The sequence below is a fragment of the Canis lupus genome, chromosome 11 (genome assembly GCF_048164855.1).
Source record: "Canis lupus baileyi chromosome 11, mCanLup2.hap1, whole genome shotgun sequence".
NCBI classification, from domain to species: Eukaryota; Metazoa; Chordata; class Mammalia; order Carnivora; family Canidae; genus Canis; species Canis lupus.
This window is the reverse complement of record NC_132848.1, coordinates 41,153,321-41,163,333: the sequence shown is the minus strand read 5'-3', so window position 1 is coordinate 41,163,333 and position 10,013 is coordinate 41,153,321. Positions and strand designations below refer to the sequence as shown.

At 46.6% G+C, this 10,013-nt stretch overlaps 1 long non-coding RNA gene across 3 annotated transcripts in view; it reads right to left on the bottom strand.

Moving 5' to 3' along the window:
• Nucleotides 1-2,469: 2,469 nt before the first annotated feature.
• LOC140643048 (uncharacterized) overlaps nt 2,470-10,013 on the bottom strand; it is a 72,160-nt gene continuing 64,616 nt past the window's right edge. For 2 of the 3 annotated variants that reach the window (XR_012039434.1, XR_012039435.1), the window contains exons 4-5: nt 4,789-4,878; nt 4,213-4,277 (exon numbers count right to left, since the gene is read on the bottom strand). This is a non-coding gene — a long non-coding RNA (uncharacterized lncRNA). Of the gene's footprint in view, nt 2,995-4,212; nt 4,278-4,788; nt 4,879-10,013 lie in introns of those variants that run through there. The other variant, XR_012039436.1, reaches the window with a different exon arrangement.

Genomic DNA, 10,013 nt, shown 5'->3' with positions numbered 1-10,013 from the left:
TATTTTTTCATGAGAGACACAGAAAGAGAGGTAGAGACATAAGCAGAGGGAGAAGCAGGCTCCTTGTGGGGAGCCTGATGCGACTTGATCCCAGGACCCAGGATCACAGCCTGAGCCAAAGGCAGACATTTAACCACTGAGCCACCCAGGTGTCCCCTTGGGTAAGATTTTAACCTTCCTGTACTTTTCCTGGACATGGTGATTGGCCACCTATTTTCAGCTTCCGTATCAATCAAGTGATAGAACGATTTTTACTGAGCAATTGGGACAATAGAGCCCAGAGCAGGAATAAAAACACCGCTGTCCTCACCTTCTGGAAGCTTACAGTCTTCTTAGATGACATGCACACCCGTGTGGAGACAAAAAATCCATTTGCTAGGCGGTAAATCATTTCCACGTGAGCAGGAGAGGAGTCCCTAGGAAAGGGAAAGCTTTCTTCAGACCAGAGTGGCCAGGACACTTTGTAACAGGGCAGGAGGCATTGCTTCCAGGTGAACATTATGGGAGAGGAGGAGCCCAGGAGAAAGGAAGGAATAAGTCTGTGACCCAAGCCGTGGCTCTTGCAGCAGGCTAATTCCTGTCCTTCGTAGATCCTTGTATGTGAGACAGGGGCTCTCTGAGGCCAGCGGCCCACCGCTCAGCCTGGCTAGGCCCATATGAACAACGGAGCCTCCCTTTACCTTTTGCCTCCACTGATTATTGGGCTAAAATCACAGTCCACCCCCCAACCCCCTCACCATCAAATGATGCTCATGGAGCCAAGAGAGGGGCCAGGCCAGAATCAAATTTTTCTACCTAATCTCCACCTTCCCTTTTTATAAACTGATTTGCAAACAGGCCGAACTTCAAAGATCACATCAGGTCGGCCTTGGCCGTTCCCAGGGGCAGGGAGCCATTCATGGTGTTATTATTATTTTTAAATTTTAATCTCATCTTTCTATCTTTCCAATAGCATCTGGACAATCTTTCAATTCTTGTCTGGTGATAATGAAATCATTAAAAAAATGTACCAGAACCCTTTTTTGCTTATCTCTGTGCCATTTGGAACATATGTGAATAAATTGAACACCACTTGCTCATTGGTTTCCTTTCTTTTCTCTCTCCCCTTGTTTTTCAAAAACTCTGTTGGAATTCAGTCACCAAAAGAGCTAGGCATCTGAGTTTCAGTATGGATCTGGGAGGTAGGTCTCAACATCCCCCACATGGCCTTGATCTAGACAGCAAGCCACAGTCTATCCGGCACATTTTTGTGGCTTGAGTGACCTACTGTCTGGGGCCTTTCTTTGTCAAAAATTTTTTTTTTTTTAGGCTTCAGGTTCATTTTATAGCAACAGGAGACACCCCGGTCTGGGCATTTCGCACACAGTTCAGGGATGACCATGAGGAAGCCAGCGAGGCTGTTGGGAAGAAGCTAAAATATCTTAGAGCACTTGACATACATCAAAGAACATCTTTCCCTTTCTTGGAAACCCTGTTGCCAGCCTTTTCCAGCCACAGGGCCATGTTTAGCAAGAAGAGAGGAGATCTGGCTGGTCCCAGGAGAGGCCTCCCTGGAAAAGAGGGGAAAGACTTTTCCAGAAGGAACTTGCTCTAACGCATAAAAGGTTCAGCCTCCAGCTTCTCGTTCAAAAAAGTTTTTAAAGCCTTTTTAAGGAAACAATTTAAACCCAGCTGCACTTATCGATCAGTGATTTGATTTTGCTTTGTTAGGAGGGATTTGTAATCTGCTTTTAAATGTTTTTTGTTCCTGGCCTTCATTGATAGCAAGTTCTGCCCGAGGCTACTCCTCAAAACTCTTCACCGGAGCTTTCAAGTCTATGTGAATAACTAGAATAATTTTAATCTGGACCTCCCCACTCCCTCCTCCCCCCACCTTTCCCTCTTATCCACAGAAGGAAACGTAAAGGAGCTAGAAGAATTTTTCAGCAAACCCTGCCAGACCTAAAACCTATAAGAAGGAACCGTTTGTCTTTAAGAAAACGGAGAGCAAGGAAGCAAATTCTATTTACGAAGTCAGAGAGAGTCAAGTAGATTTCATTTTCTCAAGTACATTCAGCCAGTCCCCAAAAAGGTATACGGCTCCTAAAGCCCTGCCCCTGCCCGGTGCCGGCTGCAATTAAAAAATAAATTCCGAAAGGTATTATTTGGATCCTACCAGAACCTACTATCTTTGGAATAAATAGATTTTATGGAACTGTTTTATTTACAACTTTCAAAGGTTGTCATTGCGCCTTTAATGGCATTGTGAACTGTTAATTTTATGTTCCCTGCCCTACCATAGCATAGCGGTTGTTCTATTATTATAGCACCAACCAAAGAACAGAAACTGTGATCCTAATTTAACTAATCGCCTCTGATATTTCCCGAGCTCATAGAAACCAAACTCACTTATAAGATGTCTATTTTTTGTGTTAAGGCAGTGCGCACACGTGTTATTCTGTACGACGTGAGCATACGCCGACACATGTATGATCTTTACGAGTTTATTTAGCAAGAAACCAAATATGTGAGGAAAAGAGACTTTTCAAGTGGTGTCTTAATTGTCTTTCATGCAAGTTCTACAGATCATTACTGAATGTTTACAGGTCCTGCATGGAATGACTTTACACCAAAGGAGAGGGTAACATATCTTCATTGTTTATAAAAATGACAGCTCCTAATGGACCATATTAGCTTTAACACAAACTATTAAATCCCCTTCATTAAATTTTTCTGTGTTCTGTTTCAGCATCTCGTTAGCTCTGGGAAGTAGGTGCAAACTCCGAAGGAAATGCAAGCACACATTGAGACGATTATAGATCATGGTTATTAGATAAGCCTCGGGAGGATGTTTTTCTTGGGCTGCTCTCAAGCATTTTGAAAGAGTTGTGTTCCAGGTTTGAGGTCCCATGTTTCTTCCTCTTAAACTATGAGCAGCTGTAGCACATGACCTACTTCTGTAGGGCCCTGTAATGATTTCCTTCCTTCGGAGGCTTCAGGAGTCCTCCTTCTGCCCTGTGAAAAAAGGGACAAATATTTTAATCCAAGCAAAATGCTGAAGCAGGTTTTGTTGGTTTCAGGGAAGAAACTCAATACAGCTCCAGCACTGAGTGTAGGCCTCAAATTGGAACCAGCTGGGCTGCAGAAGGGCTCGGAGACCTCTGGGGGAAGGCAAGGACAGGCTTGCCTAGGGCTGCGGCCCATACACCTGCAGAGATGGCCTACACCTCGGCAGGCGGCTGGACTCACCCGAGGATCGGAGCCTGTCACACAGCACGGCAGCCGCCCTGCCGGCACTGGCGGTCCCCAATAGCAAGTACCGACGGGTGACAATTGCCCAGAAGACCTCTTTTAACGTAAATCTTCCTCATAACAACAATATAGCCTCATTATTCTTTTGGAACATAGTTGGCACAAATCAGACAGAAATACACATTTCCTTAACTATTTCTTTTTGGCAGTCAAGGGGAGAAAGTCTTCAGGAAACTCTAGGTCTTTACAATATTTCTAGAGTTATCTTGAAAGCTCGGGGGAATAAAAGTGTCAAAAAAAGCAATGCGTGTGTATTTTATATTCCCCATATTCTTTTTTGTGTTTGTTTTCATTTACAGTGTTGTTATTATGATTGGCCGGTTTTCCTTTTTTCCTTTCCAACTAAGTGAACTCACTTTTCTAGTGTGCTCTGATATCTAAACCTAGAAGACTTCGGGCAGCCCCTCGGAGATTATTTTAAATAAAGTATTTCTGAAATCATTGTATTGCAAACTCTCCATGGGTGAGGGATCAGAGTAACAGCCCATTTTTAAACCAAAAAGACTAAGATCTTTGTTTAGTCAAAGATCAGAAATCTGATTTCATTTTAAAACCAGCTTTTAATATATTTTTGGGCTGGGGGAGGATGGGACATGAAGAACAGGTTGAAATTATACAAAGTCGTCTATTTAATAAGTGTATCTTCCAAATACTGCTCGATGAGGAACACGTCATTTTTCATCTGAGTTTTTAAATTACTTACCGGGGGCAGCCCGGGTGGCTCAGCAGTTTAGCACCACCTTCAGCCCAGGGTGTGATCCTGGAGTCTGGGGATCAAGTCCCACGTCAGGCTCCCTGCATGGAGCCTGCTTCCCCCTCTGCCTGTGTCTGTCTCTCTCTTTCCCTCTGTCTCTCATGAATAAATTAAATCTTATAAATAAATAAATAAATAAATAAATAAATAAATAAATAAATAAATAACTTACTTACTTACCGGAATCAGAAGCCCAATGATTACAGTGCGACCATTGTAGAATCCTAAATACCTGGACCAAACGTGAAAACGGGCATCAGAAAACAGCATTGTCACGGGGTGAGGGGGACAGCGTGACACAGTGGGAAAAGGTCAGCCTGGTGGGAAAGGTGGTGATTCAGGGAAATCTGGGGAAGGTGGTTGAAATCTGGAGTTTAGTGAAATTCTCGGGAGTGTGAATTTTTCTGGCTCCTTCTAACCGGTCTTTTTAAATGAGCCACAGGACCACACTTTTTGCTTAGCGTTATTCAACTTACTGGCTGATGGAAATTATCCATGTGCATGAAGGTGGGAATTTTATGTATTTTTAAAAATAAGAATTGTCAGCCCAAATAAATATATGTGTGTGTATATGTGCGTGCACACATATATCTATCACTAAAGGGAAACAAGAATTTAAAAAGAATATTAGCTAGCAAGCCTCCCGGACGGTCCCTCGTTTCCACCCAGGTCTCCTGCAGAAGGGGTGCCCGCGGTGACAAGTGACAGCTTCCCCGCACACGGTGAGGGTGGGAAGGGTGTACCTTGCGGGGTCATGACCCAGCCCTCGTGTCACAGGCCGGCCGGCAGGACAGCAGGAGGCTCGTGTGTGCTGCGCTGGCTGGATTTCTGCCCTGTTCCAAACGCACAGGCCTGAATCTAAATTGTCAACCACATCTTTGTTCCCTTTCCCCGGAGGACGCCCCCCGCTCCCACCTCCGCGCCCCGCTGCACCCCCGCGCCCCTGCTCCCGCCGCCAAGCTGCTCAGCCACAGGGGAGACTTAATGGAGCAGCCTGAGCACGCTTCCTCTCCAGCTTCCTGTGGAAAGCCGGGTGGCTGAGACCCGGAAAGCCAGAGCCCCGTGGAAATCCAACAGGGGAGCCCCGCATGGGGGCCGCCGGCCCTTTCAGGCCTTACTTTGATACCTTTGATAGGGGCTTGGGTTTCCCTGGGAAACACTGGCACCGCCTGGCCCTCGGTGCGGGGACAGGACGCCCGGGGCCAGCGCGGCCCGGTGGGCCCAGCCTCTCCGAGGGGTTGCGATTTCTCAAAATATGAATGCCTGGATTCAGGAAATGAGGAAATTCTACCTATCGTGGTCATTAGCAGTTTTCAGGAGCCGGGGTGGTATCATCAACTTAGCCCCCCAAAGGGAAGCCGCTAATCTAACAACCAGGAGGCGACAAGACCAAGGTTCTGCAGGTTGTATCCAGAGAGCATCACCATCCTCGCCCCGGAGCCGGCTGATACAAATAGAAGACACACACCCACATGCATTTGAGAGAAAAGCCCACCCTGTTCTCAGGAAGGGAGAACAGTAGGGAACCGGTGATCCCAGGTTGATTTATGAACTGGGGAAGTACTTCTAATTTTTTAAAAAATTTAAAAAAAAATTTTTTTTTTTTTTTTGGCCAAAATGGTCAGGAGGTGATGAAGACTGACTTCCCAGCCCTTCGCTGCCAAATCTTAACTGCCTGAAAACTTACAGAGATGCTTGATTAAAACTAGAATAAAAATCTCCAGTTGCCTTCAGCAAACCACAGCACCAGGGTGGGAAAAACAGTGCCAGGTTGCAGTTTAAGTATAGTTACTTGGCGCCTGCTGAAAGTACCGCTCCCTTCCTGTTTAATAATTAATTCAACTTTAAAGCCCCAAGGATCTGGACTCAGCACCAGCTTCACAAAGCAGTACAGAAACAAAATGCTTCCAGAGCTGGAGGGGGGACAGAGGAAGAAAGAATCTAACATTTCAAGAAACATCACCACATGGGGCCAGTGAAGGGGGTGGGGGGGGTGGTTGGAGGTGGAAAGAACCAGGGTGGAGAAATTCGAAATAAAATAAATACGCACAAAAGCAAGGTTATTCCCGGCCACTGGCACCGGGACTGCGAGCGGCACAGTGAGCCAGAAGTCATCCGTTCGGGGAGCAGGCTGGGTGCCCGCAGGCTAGTGAGGACCCAGAGGGTAATGGGCTCAGTCTCTGGAAAAGGAGAGACCCAGCCTCGCTCTTCATTAGTGGCCTCTGCTCATTAGTCAGAGCATCACCCTGGAAAAGGCAGCAAAGGTAGGCAGTCATTCCTGCCTGCCCCCCCCCACCCTCCACCGCCCCCCCACCTCCCGCCCCACCATTCTCCTACCAGGGGATGGCCAAGGAATGCCCTGATGAGGGGCAGCCACGGAGGGAAATGAAGACACACACACGGAGGAAATGGTAGATCCCCCGTGTATTAAAAATACGATGCGGAAAAGCAGGCAAGTGCCCGGACAACTATTCCCTTACAGAAGTTAACACCCAGTAAGTGCAAAAAAGGAGCCAGACCTCCAGGGGGTCCCCTGCATCGCGCCTTGGGGAGGGCGAGCATCACTTGCTTGCTCTAAGCTAGTGACTCCGGCACCGGCACCGAAAGCAACACGCCGTGGACGCTCAAGACAGAAGGCACCGACAGCTCCCGGAGCCCTTCTCTCGGCAGCGAGGAGGAGCGGTGCCGCGGTGCACGCAGGCCCACGCGCGATCCAGGCGCAGGCCGCGCCGCTCCTTCTCGTGCGCGTGGACCCGAAGCCTCCCAGGGCGCCGCAGAGGGCTGGTGCGCGCCAGCGGTGAACAGATTAATTAAACGAAATGAAGACCCGGGTGGCCGAAGAAAAGAGGAAAGCTATTTAAACACCAAATTGTATTTACTTTTTGCTTATTATTATTGTAAGGAAGACAGGGCACAGAACACTCACACATATCCTCTGAGACCATAGGAGGGTATTTTGAAGAAGACATTCGCGTAATTAAACGCTTGAGTTAAACAAATAATGACCTGAATATTTTCCCTAATCCTTAAAAAGGAAGGCTTTTAATATTCTACAATTGTCAAAACTATAAGGGCTATCTTCAGATTTCCCTTTACACATAAGTTAGCTCTAAAATGTGCCAATTACACCTCCCTCGTGTCTGTTTCCTATCATCTCATAGGAAAGCCTTGCCTCGAAAATGTAGCGACTCTCTTTTGAAAATAAGCCCGGTATCCCTCTCAACTGACCCCTCAAAACTGTGCCAAACTCCAGGTTGAAGGGAGTTTCCAGTTATTAAACAATTTCAAAACCAGAAGGTCAATATGTGTTCTCTATTTTTGAATCTAGTGAAAAGTCTCGCTGCTCTTTTTTAGTTTCCAATGTCCAGGTTCAAGCTAAAGTCCCTGCTTCCTTGCGATGCTGGTGGCAGTTTGGGCCAGTGAGGAACATGACGTCGAGCAAGTCATTGCATCTTTCTGTGCCTCAGTTTCTTGACCTGTGAAGTGGGGATGAACATGGCTCTTGCTGTGAAAAGCAACCAGCGGCAAAATGCGCGTGGAGCCTGGCGCACGGAGCTTGCGGCCCACAGAGCTCACTTTGAATTCAAGGGCAGTGAAGGGCATCCCTTCCTCGCCTGCCCGTGACCCCTTCCCTTTGCTAACCCTCCCTGGGGTTTGCACTTGAGTTTTGATTCCACTTGGTATGTTCTGAGTCCCTGTGTGCTCCCTGCGACTTTACAAAATAGGTGAGTTTTAAAGAGTGGGAGACTGAATTTCTATAAAGCCGATCATCTTTCCAGTACATGAGGGGAACTTCCCATTGAAAGGAGCCTCTGTGGTGAGAACGATTCTCTGCCAGCTTATGTTTTTTTTTTCTTTTTCTTTTTCTTTTTCTTTTTCTTTTTCTTTTTCTCTTTCTTTCTTTCTTCTTCTTCTTTTACTTATTTGTTTTTTAATAAACCAGGAATTTGTATGAGGCAGCGTGTTGTAGTGGAAAGAACACTAGGCTGAGCCAAGCTAGCCTCTGGGTTGGTCCAGCCACTAACAGCATAAATGCAGCAAGTTACTAACTCAAGTTCAAAGTGCATGTGGCGGTTTCCACACAGCTGAAGGAGTTCCCACACTTCTGAGGAGCACCTGGTGTTGGCTGTGCCGGGTGCACAGCCGAGGGCACGGGTGCAGCGGGGAACCCCATCTCCGGGGGGCGGGGGTGGGGGGAAAGACACTCACCTGCTCCATCCGTCCAGACTGCTCTGAGTATAGCAGAGCCGTGAGTTAAATTGGATGAGCCAGAGGGTTTATGAGGCCCAGCCAGCCCCACAGTTGTCTGATTCCATGTGACTTAGGGGTTCACTAGTGTTGTGGGCTGAGTCTCCCACCACCGAGCACACTCACACTCAGCGAGTTCTCAGCTGGTGTCACCCATTACTATTAAGACAGGAGCTGTGTTTAACCAAAGAGCATGTGATTAGTATTACAGAATTTGTATTACCAAGCTGAGATCTTTTTGCCTCTGTGCTAGTTCCCTAGGGCTTCCAGAACAAAGTAGCCCAGATTGGGTGCCTTCAACAACAGAAATTTGTTTTCCTACAAACCTGGAGGTTGGAAGTTGGAGCTCAAGGTGTGGGTAGGGTTGGTCTCTTCTGAGGCCTCTCTCCTCGGCTTGTGGGTGGCCACCTTTTCTCCCTGTGTCTTCGCGTGGTTTTCCCTCATGCTGTGTGGGTCTGCATCCTAATCTCTTCATATGAGGACGCTGGTCATATGAGTGGATTAGGGCCTACCCATATGACCTCATTTGAACTTAATTCCCTCCTTAAAGACCTTATCTCCAAATACGGTACTAGTCTAAGACACTGGAGGTTAGAAATTCAACATACGGGATGGGTCAGCTCAGCACATATCAGCAACCATACCAATAAAAGCGTTGCTTATGTGAAGTTTTTATAAATAACAGAGTGTTCAGATTTGTATACATGGACTGACGGGTGAAAAAACAGGCAAACAGCCTTGGTTCAGACTCCTTCCCAATACGCTCTTCTGAAGATGAACCAGCATGGGCTCTCTGACTGCCTATAAAGAATAGGCTTCCACAGTCAGCAGACATGCTACAATCAAGCAAAAATGAGGACTCTGATAACTCCAGGGGAATTGATAAAGGCAATACACTTGTTGTCTCGACCCATGAAGCTCTGGTAACATAAACCAACAGGAATCTTCTGGAACTGGGTTCATCCAGGCCAAGAAGGAAGCTGACAAGCTGCCTTGCTCTTGGCCTGGCTTGACTCCTGTGTTTTTTTAGAGAGAACTTTGAAAAGTCACTCTGGTTTGTTGGTTTTTTTTTTTTTTTTTATAGAAAACCCCAGCCTATCAATTTATGAAGAGACGGGAGAAATGTTTTACACAGTCTCAAACTTTGTCTCTCTAATTTTGGGTGACTGGTGGGCCCTCAGCTTCCCATCGCGTTCTCCCCTGGGCATGACCCCTTAAACATCTCCTCCACCCCTGCCCTTTTGCACCATGGCTGTGTGACCCCTGTCATAGTGAAAGAGAGGAGGAGCTCATTATGTAACTAATTTCTCTTTTTAAATCTCTTTCCCTCAATAGGTTTAGATGTCTGGTCATGTGCCTTTTATCTGTTTAGACTCTCATTTTGGGATTTGCTAAATACATTGGTACAAGGAAGGTATTTGAGCAGCGTATAATTCCATGAGATATTGGTCACCACATTGCTTGAGCATGAAGCTTTCAAAGAAAATTAAAGTGGAAAAAAAAAAGATCTGGTATTGGTTATTAACTCCACCTCAGGGTGACTTCTCTTCAGGGGCAATTAAATAGCAGCTCTGGGCTGTTAAGTTTAGTGGCACCTCTTTCTTCAAGGACAACTTCGGTGCAGATCTGCTTCGATTGTACGTGCTCAAGCTGGGGCCGTCTCTGCAAAACCAGATTTTATTTGAAATCGTAGGTGTGACCACATGTCTGCGCTCTGACC